Source organism: Eriocheir sinensis, chromosome 4 (genome assembly GCF_024679095.1).
Source record: "Eriocheir sinensis breed Jianghai 21 chromosome 4, ASM2467909v1, whole genome shotgun sequence".
Lineage (NCBI taxonomy): Eukaryota > Metazoa > Arthropoda > Malacostraca > Decapoda > Varunidae > Eriocheir > Eriocheir sinensis.
Genome location: NC_066512.1, coordinates 2283597 through 2294974, shown reverse-complemented (window position 1 = coordinate 2294974; position 11378 = coordinate 2283597).

Here is an 11378-nt window from a genome sequence, read left to right as displayed (position 1 = left end):
TGTCTTTGAGGCTTTATAGTGACGGGAATTAAGGCTGCGAGTTAAACAGACCCTCAAGCCTATTTGCTGTTTGATGGTAAGGAGCATTAGTCAGTGCCTGCCTCTGTGAAGGACAGCATTGCACGCGGTATTTTCAAAGTCTAATAAGAAAAAAATGTTTCAGACTGTTTGTGATATGTTTTACCTCGTCATCATCATCATCATCATGTAGAAGACATTCATTATCGCATTTCTAAATTGAATTCATGTAATCCGGTATATTTTTAATTTCATTATATTTTAATATAATATAATATTATACAATATTATAATTTCACGGTCACACACACACGGTACACACTGAAACACGTCACTAACATCGCCAGTGAATGCGTCACCGTGGTATAGTTGCCAGATACCGCTACCAGGCTAAACATTCTCAAAACCGTGACACTACTCTCTATCGTCGACTGTATATATATATATATATATATATATATATATATATATATATATATATATATATATATATATATATATATATATATATATATATATATATATATATATATATATATATATATATATATATATATATGTATGTATGTATGGCCGAACTGGTAGCGTACTGGGCCCACATTCACCGCGTGATGGACGACGCAGGTTCGAATCCCCACGCTACCACTCGGATTTTTCAGTCACCGCCGAGTGGCTTAAAACTACCCACATGCTGTCCTGAAGACCACCCATCAACCCGGACTCTAGAGGAAGCCGTCCAAGCGAATCAAGAACGAGTTCCGGGGGGCAGCATGAGCCAATGCAAGATGGCGCCACTATAAACACTCGCCTGCGCCAGAACGGGCTGGGCCGACCATCAGGCCCCACCTGGAAGAAGCCTTGGGCCGACCATCAGGCCCCACCAGGAAGATGCCTACCGGCGCAACAGGCAAAAAAGTAAAAAAATATATATATATATATATATATATATATATATATATATATATATATATATATATATATATATATATATATATATATATATATATATATATATAGATATAGAGAGAGAGAGAGAGAGAGAGAGAGAGAGAGAGAGAGAGAGAGAGAGAGAGAGAGAGAGAGAGAGAAGGCGGTGGCTGAGTCGTCAGAGTAACGGCTCCGTGTTCAGGAGGACGCGAGTTCAATCCCCGCCCGGTGCCACCAAGCTGGGATTTTTCAGCCGCCGCCGAGTGGCTTATAACTACCCACATGCTGTCCAGAAGACCACCTATCATCCCGGACTCTAGGTTCTAGGATCAAAGGTGAGCTCTGGGAGGGCATCATGAGCCAATGCAAGATGGCGCCACTATAAACACTCGCCTGCGCCAGAACGGGCTGGGCCGACCATCAGGACCCAAAGGAAAGAAGCCTTGGACCGACCATCAGGATCCACCGGGAAGAAGCCTACCAATACAATAGGCAATATATATATATATATATATATATATATATATATATATATATATATATATATATATATATATATATATATATATATATATATATATATATATATATATTTATATAGATATGATTATATAACCGGACATTAATTCAAATATGTAGACTCTCTCTCTCTCTCTCTCTCTCTCTCTCTCTCTCTCTCTCTCTCTCTCTCTCTCTCTCTCTCTCTCTCTCTCACCCACTGACAAAACACCAAAAGACAGTAACGTTGAGCATTTGTGCGTGCGAGTAAACATTGCAAAAGTCAATTTAAATATATCTGTCACCTACAGGCCTCCCGGGCAATCACTCCATGACGACCTTGAAATGTACAGCGTTTTAAGGCTGTACTCACTGATATTAGGAGACTTTAACCTCCTCCATATCGACTGGGCGACACTGTCAGGTACAGAAGGCGAGTCACTTAGAATGATCGAATTTCTAGAAGAAAATTATCTAAGCCAAATGGTTTCTGAACCAACTCGACAAAATAACATACTCGACCTTGTTATAACGACCCAAGATAACCTAGTCAGTAATGTCACGGTAGGAGAACACCTCGGTTCTTGCGGTCATAAATTAGTGCGCGTAGACATTAGAGCTCAAACATCAATGACTGAAAATAAAGTAAAGGTGCCCAATTTCAAAAGAGCTAACTTCGTAGAAATCCGACAAAAACTAACAAATACAACTATCAGATGACGCCAAAGCCTGGCTAAGCTTTAAAAATCACTTATTCACTCAGCAGAACACATTCGTCCCCTTGTGCGAGAAGCGAATTAACACTAATAAAAGCCCACCTTGGTTTATAGAGAAATTAAACACTCAGTCAAGGAGAGAAAAATGTTTTACAGGTTAAAGAAAGAACAAAGCTCGCCCGAAAACATTAGACTTTATAACGATGCCAGGCGACGAGTAAAAAGATTAGTATGTAAGGCAAAACGTATATATGAAGAAAATATTGCAGCCAACTGTAAAAATAATCCAAAATCCTTCTTCAGTTACATAAACCACAGAAAGGCGATCAGAAGTGGAATTGGACCTTTAACAAACAGCGACGGTGCACTAGTGACTGACAGCTAACACATTGCAAACCTATTAAACAATTACTTCTCCTCGTTGTTTAATACTAGCAGTCTTCCTCCCGCTACCACCAACACCAGTACTAATGTATATCTCGAGCATGCATTGCCTAATTTTGAAATAACAACCGATGAAGTCCTTAAAGCTCTCCATTCACTTAAAACAAATAAAAGTCCCGGACCCGATAAAGTATATCTTATACTGCTTAAAGAAACAAAGAGCGAAATAGTCTCCTCTCTCACAAACGTATTCAATATGTCCTTGCGACAAGGCATCGTCCCTTCGGATTGGAAAAAGGCTAACGTGACACCGATTTTTAAGAAAGGAGACAAAAAATACCAAGTAACTACCGACTCATTAGTCTAACTTCAATTGTAGGTAAGCTACTTGAGAGCATAATTAGAGACAAAATTGTGAGTTACCTCGAAAGCCACTCATTAATTGGGGATTCACAACATGGCTTACGTAACAAAAGATCCTGCCTATCAAACCTATTGACCTTTTATAACGACCTCTTCTCAGTTTATGACGTAACCAAATCATTGGACGTAGTCTATCTTGATTTCCAGAAAGCGTTTGATAAAGTCCCACATCATAAATTACTTTATAAATTATAGCAAATAGGTATTGACGGTCAAGTAAACCAATGGATCGCGAATTGGTTGAGCAACAGACAACAAAGAGTGGTGATTGACGGATTTAACTCAGAGTGGGCGCCGGTCACTAGTGGCGTCCCTCAGGGCTCGGTTCTTGGCCCAGTGCTCTTCATTATTTACATCAACGACGTGGATGTTGGACTCAATAATCGCATTAGTAAATTTGCAGACGACACAAAGATTGGTAACTCGATTCTCACTGACGAAGACAGACAAAGCCTCCAAGAAGATTTGCACAAAATTTCAGCTTGGTCGGATAGATGGGAAATACCCTTTAATGTAGACAAGTTCCAGGTCCTTCAAGTTGGAACAAGAAATGAGAAGTTCGATTACGAAATGCGCGGCGTTAAACTCACAAGCGTTCAATGCGTTAAGGACCTTGGGGTCAAAATCAGGTCAAACCTCAAATTCTCACATCAATGCATCGATGCAGCAAATAAAGCGAACAGAATGTTGGGCTTCATTAAAAGAAACTTTTTATTCAAGAATAAAGATGTAATACTTCCGCTCTACAATAGTTTAGTCAGACCCCACTTGGAATATGCGGTACAGTTTTGGTCTCCTCACCATGCAAAGGACATTGCTAAATTAGAAGGTGTTCAGCGTCGAGCAACAAAAATGATCCCTTCCTTGCGCAACAAATCATACGAAGAAAGGCTTTCCACCCTTAACCTGTTCTCTCTTGAGAAACGTCGCCTCCGAGGAAAATTGATTGAATGTTTTAAAATACTTAATTGTTTCACGAATGTAGACAGAACAAAATTATTTATGATTGATGACACTTTGCGAACGAGGAACAATGGCATAAAACTCAAATGTAGACAAGTAAATTCAGACTGCACCAAATTTTTCTTCACCAACGTTGTAGTGCGAGAATGGAATAAGTTTCCACCGTCAGTGGTCCAAAGTAACACGATTGACTCCTTTAAAAACAAGCTTGACCGTCACTTCCTTCAACTTAATATTAACTAGAGTAGAAAAGCAACGTTTTGGAGCCATCTGATTAGTGTATATTCACTTAGGTTTAAGGACAGACTACCTAATCTGGACCATGGGGTCTGTGTGGTCTGATTTTCTATGTAATTTTATGTATTTCTCTCTCTCTCTCTCTCTCTCTCTCTCTCTCTCTCTCTCTCTCTCTCTCTCTCTCTCTCTCTCTCTCTCCCCCCTCCCTCCCGCAAGTCTGTTTATGATTTAAGTGCTGATTTTCAAAGAATCCTTATTGAACCAGCAATGAAAGTATTCCCTCAATGAAGTAAGACCTTCCTTAAAATAAGTAATAATAGTATTTTGACTGGTTTTAATAGACAGTGTTATTCAAGTAGAAAAAAATACCATAAGGCGAAGCATAAGAATAATGTATTAAGAAGTTCGAGTAGCTATATGGACATGATATCAAGGAGTAAGAAATACAACCAATAACTTAAAAGGCTTAAAGCAAAGGAAAAACGTAATTTTATCGCAAAGTCGAGAAATGTTAAAACTAAGGATTCTAGATTATATTGGCAGATATTACGGGGAATACAGAATAAGTCTGAGGTACCAATTTTGATTACAACATTTATGAATCGTTTTTAGTGATTAGTGAAAGACGGTAATATTGAACAATCTCTGGATGCTGCGGGCATTGATATTGACGACGACAGTGAGCTGAATAAAATGGTTACAGAGGAGGAACTTAACAGGTGCATACAGAGGCTAAAGAATAATAAAGCCGCTGAGATTGACAACTTCATTAACGAATATTTTAAACATACGAATCATACACTGCATGAGTACTCTGTGTAAACTTTTTAACAAGATTATAGAAGCAGGGAACCTTCCAGAGGACTGGTTAATTGGAGTTATTATCCCTATTTATAAAAATATAGGGGAAGTAGAGGATGTTAATAATTACAGGAGTATAACTTTACTAAGTTGCTTGGGGAAACTTTACAAGAATGCTTAAATCTCGGAGTGGCATTCAACTTTAAACAGTAAATCATCATGCAGCACTTATGTGACTTATAAGGACAGTTTCTCTTTTCAAAGCTACTTAATAAGGTTACCAAGGCCGTATAGAATAAGTCTTTGAAATTTTGAACTAATAACCACAGATTACCCATTGCAACGGGCAGGTATACCAGAACCCCTATAGAGAGGAAGGACTTTGTGGTGAATGTAGTAACAATAGTATAGGAGACGAGTACCCTGTCAAGTTTGAGTGCAATGATCAAGACGTTACCCACCTGAGGCCTCGGTATGTTCCTGCTGGCTACTGCAGAAATAATACAAGTTTGCGCAACTGTTCCAAAATAATAGACATACCATGCAATATATAGCGGCATTATTCCGCAAGTCTCTTTGTAACATATTTAGATAATTCAAATTGTTAGCCAATGAATAAAATACATTGTATTTTATGTTCAGTTGCGCTCCATACTTTGTTAAAAAGTCTGAGCTCAAAAAATTTCTCTCTCTCTCTCTCTCTCTCTCTCTCTCTCTCTCTCTCTCTCTCTCTCTCTCTCTCTCTCTCTCTCTCTCTCTCTCTCTCTCTCTCTCTCTCTCTCTCTCTCTCTCTCTCTCTCTCATTCCATCATTTCTACCACCACCTCCACCCTCCCCCTTCCTCCCCCCTTTCCTCTTGGCATAGGGACAAGAGGGAGGGAGGCATAGAGGGAGGAGAGGTGGAAGAGGAGAAGAAGGAGGAGGATTAGGAGGAGGTGGAGGAGAAGGAGGAGGAGGAGAAGGAGGAGGTGGAGGAGAAGGAGGAGGAGGAGAAGGAGGAGGAGAGGAAGAAAAGGAGGAGGAAAGGTTTGAGAGGAAATTTTCGGCGTAACAAGTGAAAATATGAAAAAAAGTATATATATATATATATATATATATATATATATATATATATATATATATATATATATATATATATATATATATATATATATATATATATATATATATACTTTTTTTTACTAATAGAAGAAGGAAATAGGCAAAAAAAGTAATGTTAAAAGACCTAAAAAAGTAATGGGAAAAGACCTAAAAAAGTAATGTTAAAAGACCTAAAAAAGTAATGTTAAAAGACCTAAAAAAGTAATGGGAAAAGACCTAAAAAAGTAATGGAAAAGACCTAAAAAAGTAATGGGAAAAGACCTAAAAAAGTAATGGGAAAAGACCTAAAAAAGTAATGGAAAAGACCTAAAAAAGTAATGGGAAAAGACCGAAAAAATTAAATGAAAAAGACCTAAAAAAGTAATGGAAAAGACCTAAAAAGTAATGGGAAAAGACCTAAAAAGTAATGGAAAAGACCTAAAAAGTAATGGAAAAGACCTAAAAAAGTAATGGAAAAGACCTAAAAAAGTAATGGAAAAGACCTAAAAAAGTAATGGGAAAAGACCTAAAAAAGTAATGGGAAAAGACCTAAAAAAGTAATGGAAAAGACCTAAAAAAGTAATGAGAAAAGACCTAAAAAAGTAATGGGAAAAGACCTAAAAAAGTAATGAGAAAAGACCTAAAAAAGTAATGGGAAAAGACCTAAAAAAGTAATGAGAAAAGACCTAAAAAAGTAATGAGAAAAGACCTAAAAAAGTAATGGGAAAAGACCTAAAAAAGTAATGAGAAAAAAACTAAAAAAGTAATGGGAAAAGACCTAAAAAAGTAATGAGAAAAGACCTATAAAAGTAATGGGAAAAGACCTAAAAAAGTAATGAGAAAAAAACTAAAAAAGTAATGAGAAAAGACCTAAAAAAGTAATGGGAGAAGACCTAAAAAAATAATGAGAAAAGACCTAAAAAAGTAATTAGAAAAGACCTAGAAAAGTAATGAGAAAAGACCTAAAAAAGTAATGGGAGAAGACCTAAAAAAATAATGAGAAAAGACCTAAAAAAGTAATTAGAAAAGACCTAGAAAAGTAATGGGAAAAGACCTAAAAAAGTAATGAGAAAAGACCTAAAAAAGTAATGGGAAAAGACCTAAAAAAGTAATGAGAAAAGACCTAAAAAAGTAATGGGAAAAGACCTAAAAAAGTAATGAGAAAAGACCTAAAAAAGTAATGGGAAAAGACCTAAAAAAGTAATGGGAAAAAACCTAAAAAAGTAATGAGAAAAGACAGAAAATAAACGACAAGAAAGGAAAATTAAGAGAATTTAAACAAGAAGAAATATTACGGAGAAAAAAGGAAAAGAAGCAGAAAAGGAAATAAAGAAAAAAAGTTCTTGAAGGAGGAGAGGGAAGACGCAAGTGGAAAAAAACATTGCGTGCGTGCGTGCGTGTGTGCGAGTGTATGTGTGTGTGTGTGTGTGTGTGTGTGTGTGTGTGTGTGTGTGTGTGTGTGTGTGTGTGTGTGTGTGTGTGTGTGTGTGTGTGTGTGTGTGTGTGTGTGTGTGTGTGCGCGTGTGTGTGTGTCTGTGTGTGTTGTTATTGTTGTTGTTTTCCCTGCAGAAACCTTTGAAGGTGTGTAAACAAACGTAAGCTCTATTGTTCTTAAAGTTTTATTGTTTCCATATCTCGACTCGGTAATCGTCAAACGTTGCAGTATCTCGCGTGGAGCTACTGCACGCGTTGCTAGGATCTTTGTTGCTCTCTCTCTCTCTCTCTCTCTCTCTTGGAGTCAGATGAAAATGCAGTCACAAAATAGCAAAGATTGAATAGATGCCGTGTGTCGTTTAAAAAGAGCGATAGAAAAAATGATATAGACGCACCACAAGAAAAGTTAATCGAAGATGTTAAAATAAAACTCGTGTTCAGAGAGGAAGCCGAAGGACCATAAAGTTGCCGATCGGAACACTGAATAACGATGAGGCCAGTGAATCAAGATTTTGAGAGAGAGAGAGAGAGAGAGAGAGAGAGAGAGAGAGAGAGAGAGAGAGAGAGAGAGAGAGAGAGAGAGAGAGAGAGAGAGAGAGAGAGAGAGAGAGAGAGAGAAGATACAGGAGGTCGTAAAGCAAAAGTTATGACCCCCCTCCCCCCAACACATAACCTGGCTGGAGTAGGTAGGAAGACACCTACCGAACGGGCGCAAGCCACTCCCGGTGAGGTATATATGGGAGGTGAGAAGGGAGCTGAAGCCCTCCAAGGACCCCTCCCATGTCCTCACTAACCGTTTCCCTATTGTCTCACCAACACCGGAGAGTAGTTCAGCATGCTCTCTAAAGGCAGATCCTCTCTTTATCCACACCACACTACATTCACACAACAGATACACCTTTTCCCAAAATTAAAATTTCAAAATGGCGCACATACACCAAGCCTCGGAGTCCCCGCCTGGGGGGGGGACCACAAATTCCCCCAGGGAGGACTCCCCTTCTGGCTGCCGACCCGAGAGGTGTCTTGATAACTCCTCGAACCTCTTTCTTCTCAATTTCTGCAACATTCGCGGTCTTCGCTCTAATTTTCATTCCGTGGAACATCATCTCTCCTCCTCTAAACCTCACCTTCTCTTCCTTACCGAAACACAGGTTTCTGAGGCTACTGACAGCAATCTCTACTCTGTTCCCTCCAACTATCTCTATCCTAAATTTCAATCCAAAGCTGGATGTTGCGCCTACGTGCGCAACGACATCACTTGCTCTCGTGCCCACGACCTTGACTCTTCTGAATTTTCCACCATCTGGCTAAGACTTCACTGTCATTCTATTACTAAATACATCTGTGCTGTTTATCTCTCACCTAACTCTACCAACTATGTAAAATTCTTTGACTATTTGAATTCTAAAGTGGAGCACATCTTGACCCACTCTCCCTTCGCTGAAATCTCCATCCTAGGAGATTTCAATGTTCACCACCAGCTTTGGCTTTCATCCTCTTTCACTGACCATCCTGGTGAACAAGCCTACAACTTTGCTATCCTCAACGACCTAGAGCAGTTGGTCCAGCACCCTACACGTATTCCCGACCGTCTTGGAGACCGGCCCAACATTCTAGACCTCTTCCTTACCTCTAACCCTTCTGCTTATTCTGTCAAACTGTTCTCTCCGTTGGGCTCCTCCGATCACATTCTTATTTCTGCATCCTGTCCTATCGCTCCTGTACACCCTCTGGACCCACCGAAGAGGCGATGCTTCTGGCATTTTGCTTCAGCTCGGTGGGACGACCTGAGGATGTACTTTTCCGATTTTCCGTGGAATGATTATTGCTTCCAGGATAGAGACCCCTCTGTGTGTGCTCAGCGCATCACAGAGGTGATTGTCTCTGGAATGGAGGCATACATTCCTCGTTCTTTCTCTACTCCTCACGCTAAAAAGCCTTGGTTTAATCACGCTTGTTCTCGTGCTGTCAATGATAGAGAGGTAGCTTACAAAAGGTACCAGAGCCTTCAAACTAATGCTAATTATGAACTTTACATTTCTGCCCGAAATCGTGCCAAATCTATTCTCCGACTAACCAAAAATTCTTTCATTAATAGAAAATGTCAAAACCTTGCTTTCTCTAACTCTTCCCGTGACTTCTGGCATCTAGCCAAAAACATCTCCTCCAACTTCACTTCTTCATCTTTCCCTCCACTCCTCAGTCCTGACGGCAACACTGCCGTCTCATCTATCTCTAAGGCTGAACTCTTCTCTCAATCTTTTTCAAAAAACTCCACTCTGGACGATTCTGGGCATATTCCTCCTACTCATCCCCCTCTGACTCCTTTATGCCTGTTATAAAGATTCTTCAAAATGATGTTTTCTATGCCCTCTCTGGCCTCAATCCTCAGAAGGCTTATGGACCTGATGGAGTGCCTCCTATTGTCCTTAAAAACTGTGCCTCCGTGCTGTCACCCTGCCTGGTCAAACTCTTTCGCCTCTGCCTGTCAACATCTACCTTTCCTTCTTGCTGGAAGTATGCCTTCATACAGCCTGTACCTAAGAAGGGTGACCGCTCCAATCCCTCAAACTACCGTCCTATTGCTTTACTTTCTTGTCTATCTAAAGCTTTTGAATCAATCCTTAACCGGAAGATTCAAAAGCACCTTTCCACTTCTGACCTTCTATCTGATCGCCAGTATGGGTTCCGCAAGGGGCGTTCTACTGGTGATCTCCTAGCCTTCTTAACTGACTCTTGGTCATCCTCTCTTAGCCGTTTCGGTGAAACTTTTGCAGTTGCGCTGGACATATCAAAAGCTTTTGATAGGGTCTGGCACAAATCTTTGCTTTCTAAACTACCCTCCTACGGTTTCTATCCTTCTCTCTGTACCTTTATCTCCAGTTTCCTTTCTGACCGTTCTATTTCTGCCGTGGTAGACGGTCACTGTTCTTCCCCTAAATCTATTAACAGTGGTGTCCCACAGGGTTCTGTCCTATCTCCCACTCTTTTTCTGTTGTTCATTGATGATCTTCTTTCCAAAACGAACTGTCCTATCCATTCCTACGCCGATGATTCCACTCTGCATTATTCAACTTCTTTTAATAGAAGACCCACCCTTCAGGAACTTAACGACTCAAGGCTGGAGGCTGCAGAACGCTTAGCCTCAGACCTTACTATTATTTCCGATTGGGGCAAGAAGAGCCTGGTGTCCTTCAACGCCTCAAAAACACAGTTTCTCCACCTATCCACTCGACACAATCCTCCAAACAACTATCCCCTATTCTTTGACAACACCCAGCTATCACCTTCCTCAACACTAAACATCCTCGGTCTATCCTTAACTCAAAATCTCAACTGGAAACTTCATATCTCATCTCTTACTAAATCAGCTTCCTCGAGGCTGGGCGTTCTGTACCGTCTCCGCCAGTTCTTCTCCCATGCACAGTTGCTGTCCATATACAGGGCATTGTCCGCCCTCGTATGGAGTATGCATCTCATGTGTGGGGGGGCTCCACTCACACAGCTCTTCTGGACAGAGTGGAGGCTAAGGCTCTTCGTCTCATCAGCTCTCCTCCTCATACTGATAGTCTTCTACCTCTTAAATTCCGCCGCAGTGTTGCCTCTCTTTCTATCTTCTATCGATATTTCCACGCTGACTGCTCTTCTGAACTTGCTAACTGCATGCCTCCCCCCCTCCTGCGGCCCCGCTGCACTCGACTTTCTACTCATGCTCATCCCTATACTGTCCAAACCCCTTATGCAAGAGTTAACCAGCATCTTCACTCTTTCATCCCTCACGCTGGTAAACTCTGGAACAATCTTCCTTCATCTGTATTTCCTCCTGCCTACGACTTGAACTCTTTCAAGAGGAGGGTATCAGGACACCTCTCCTCTCGTATTTGATCTTCCTTTCGG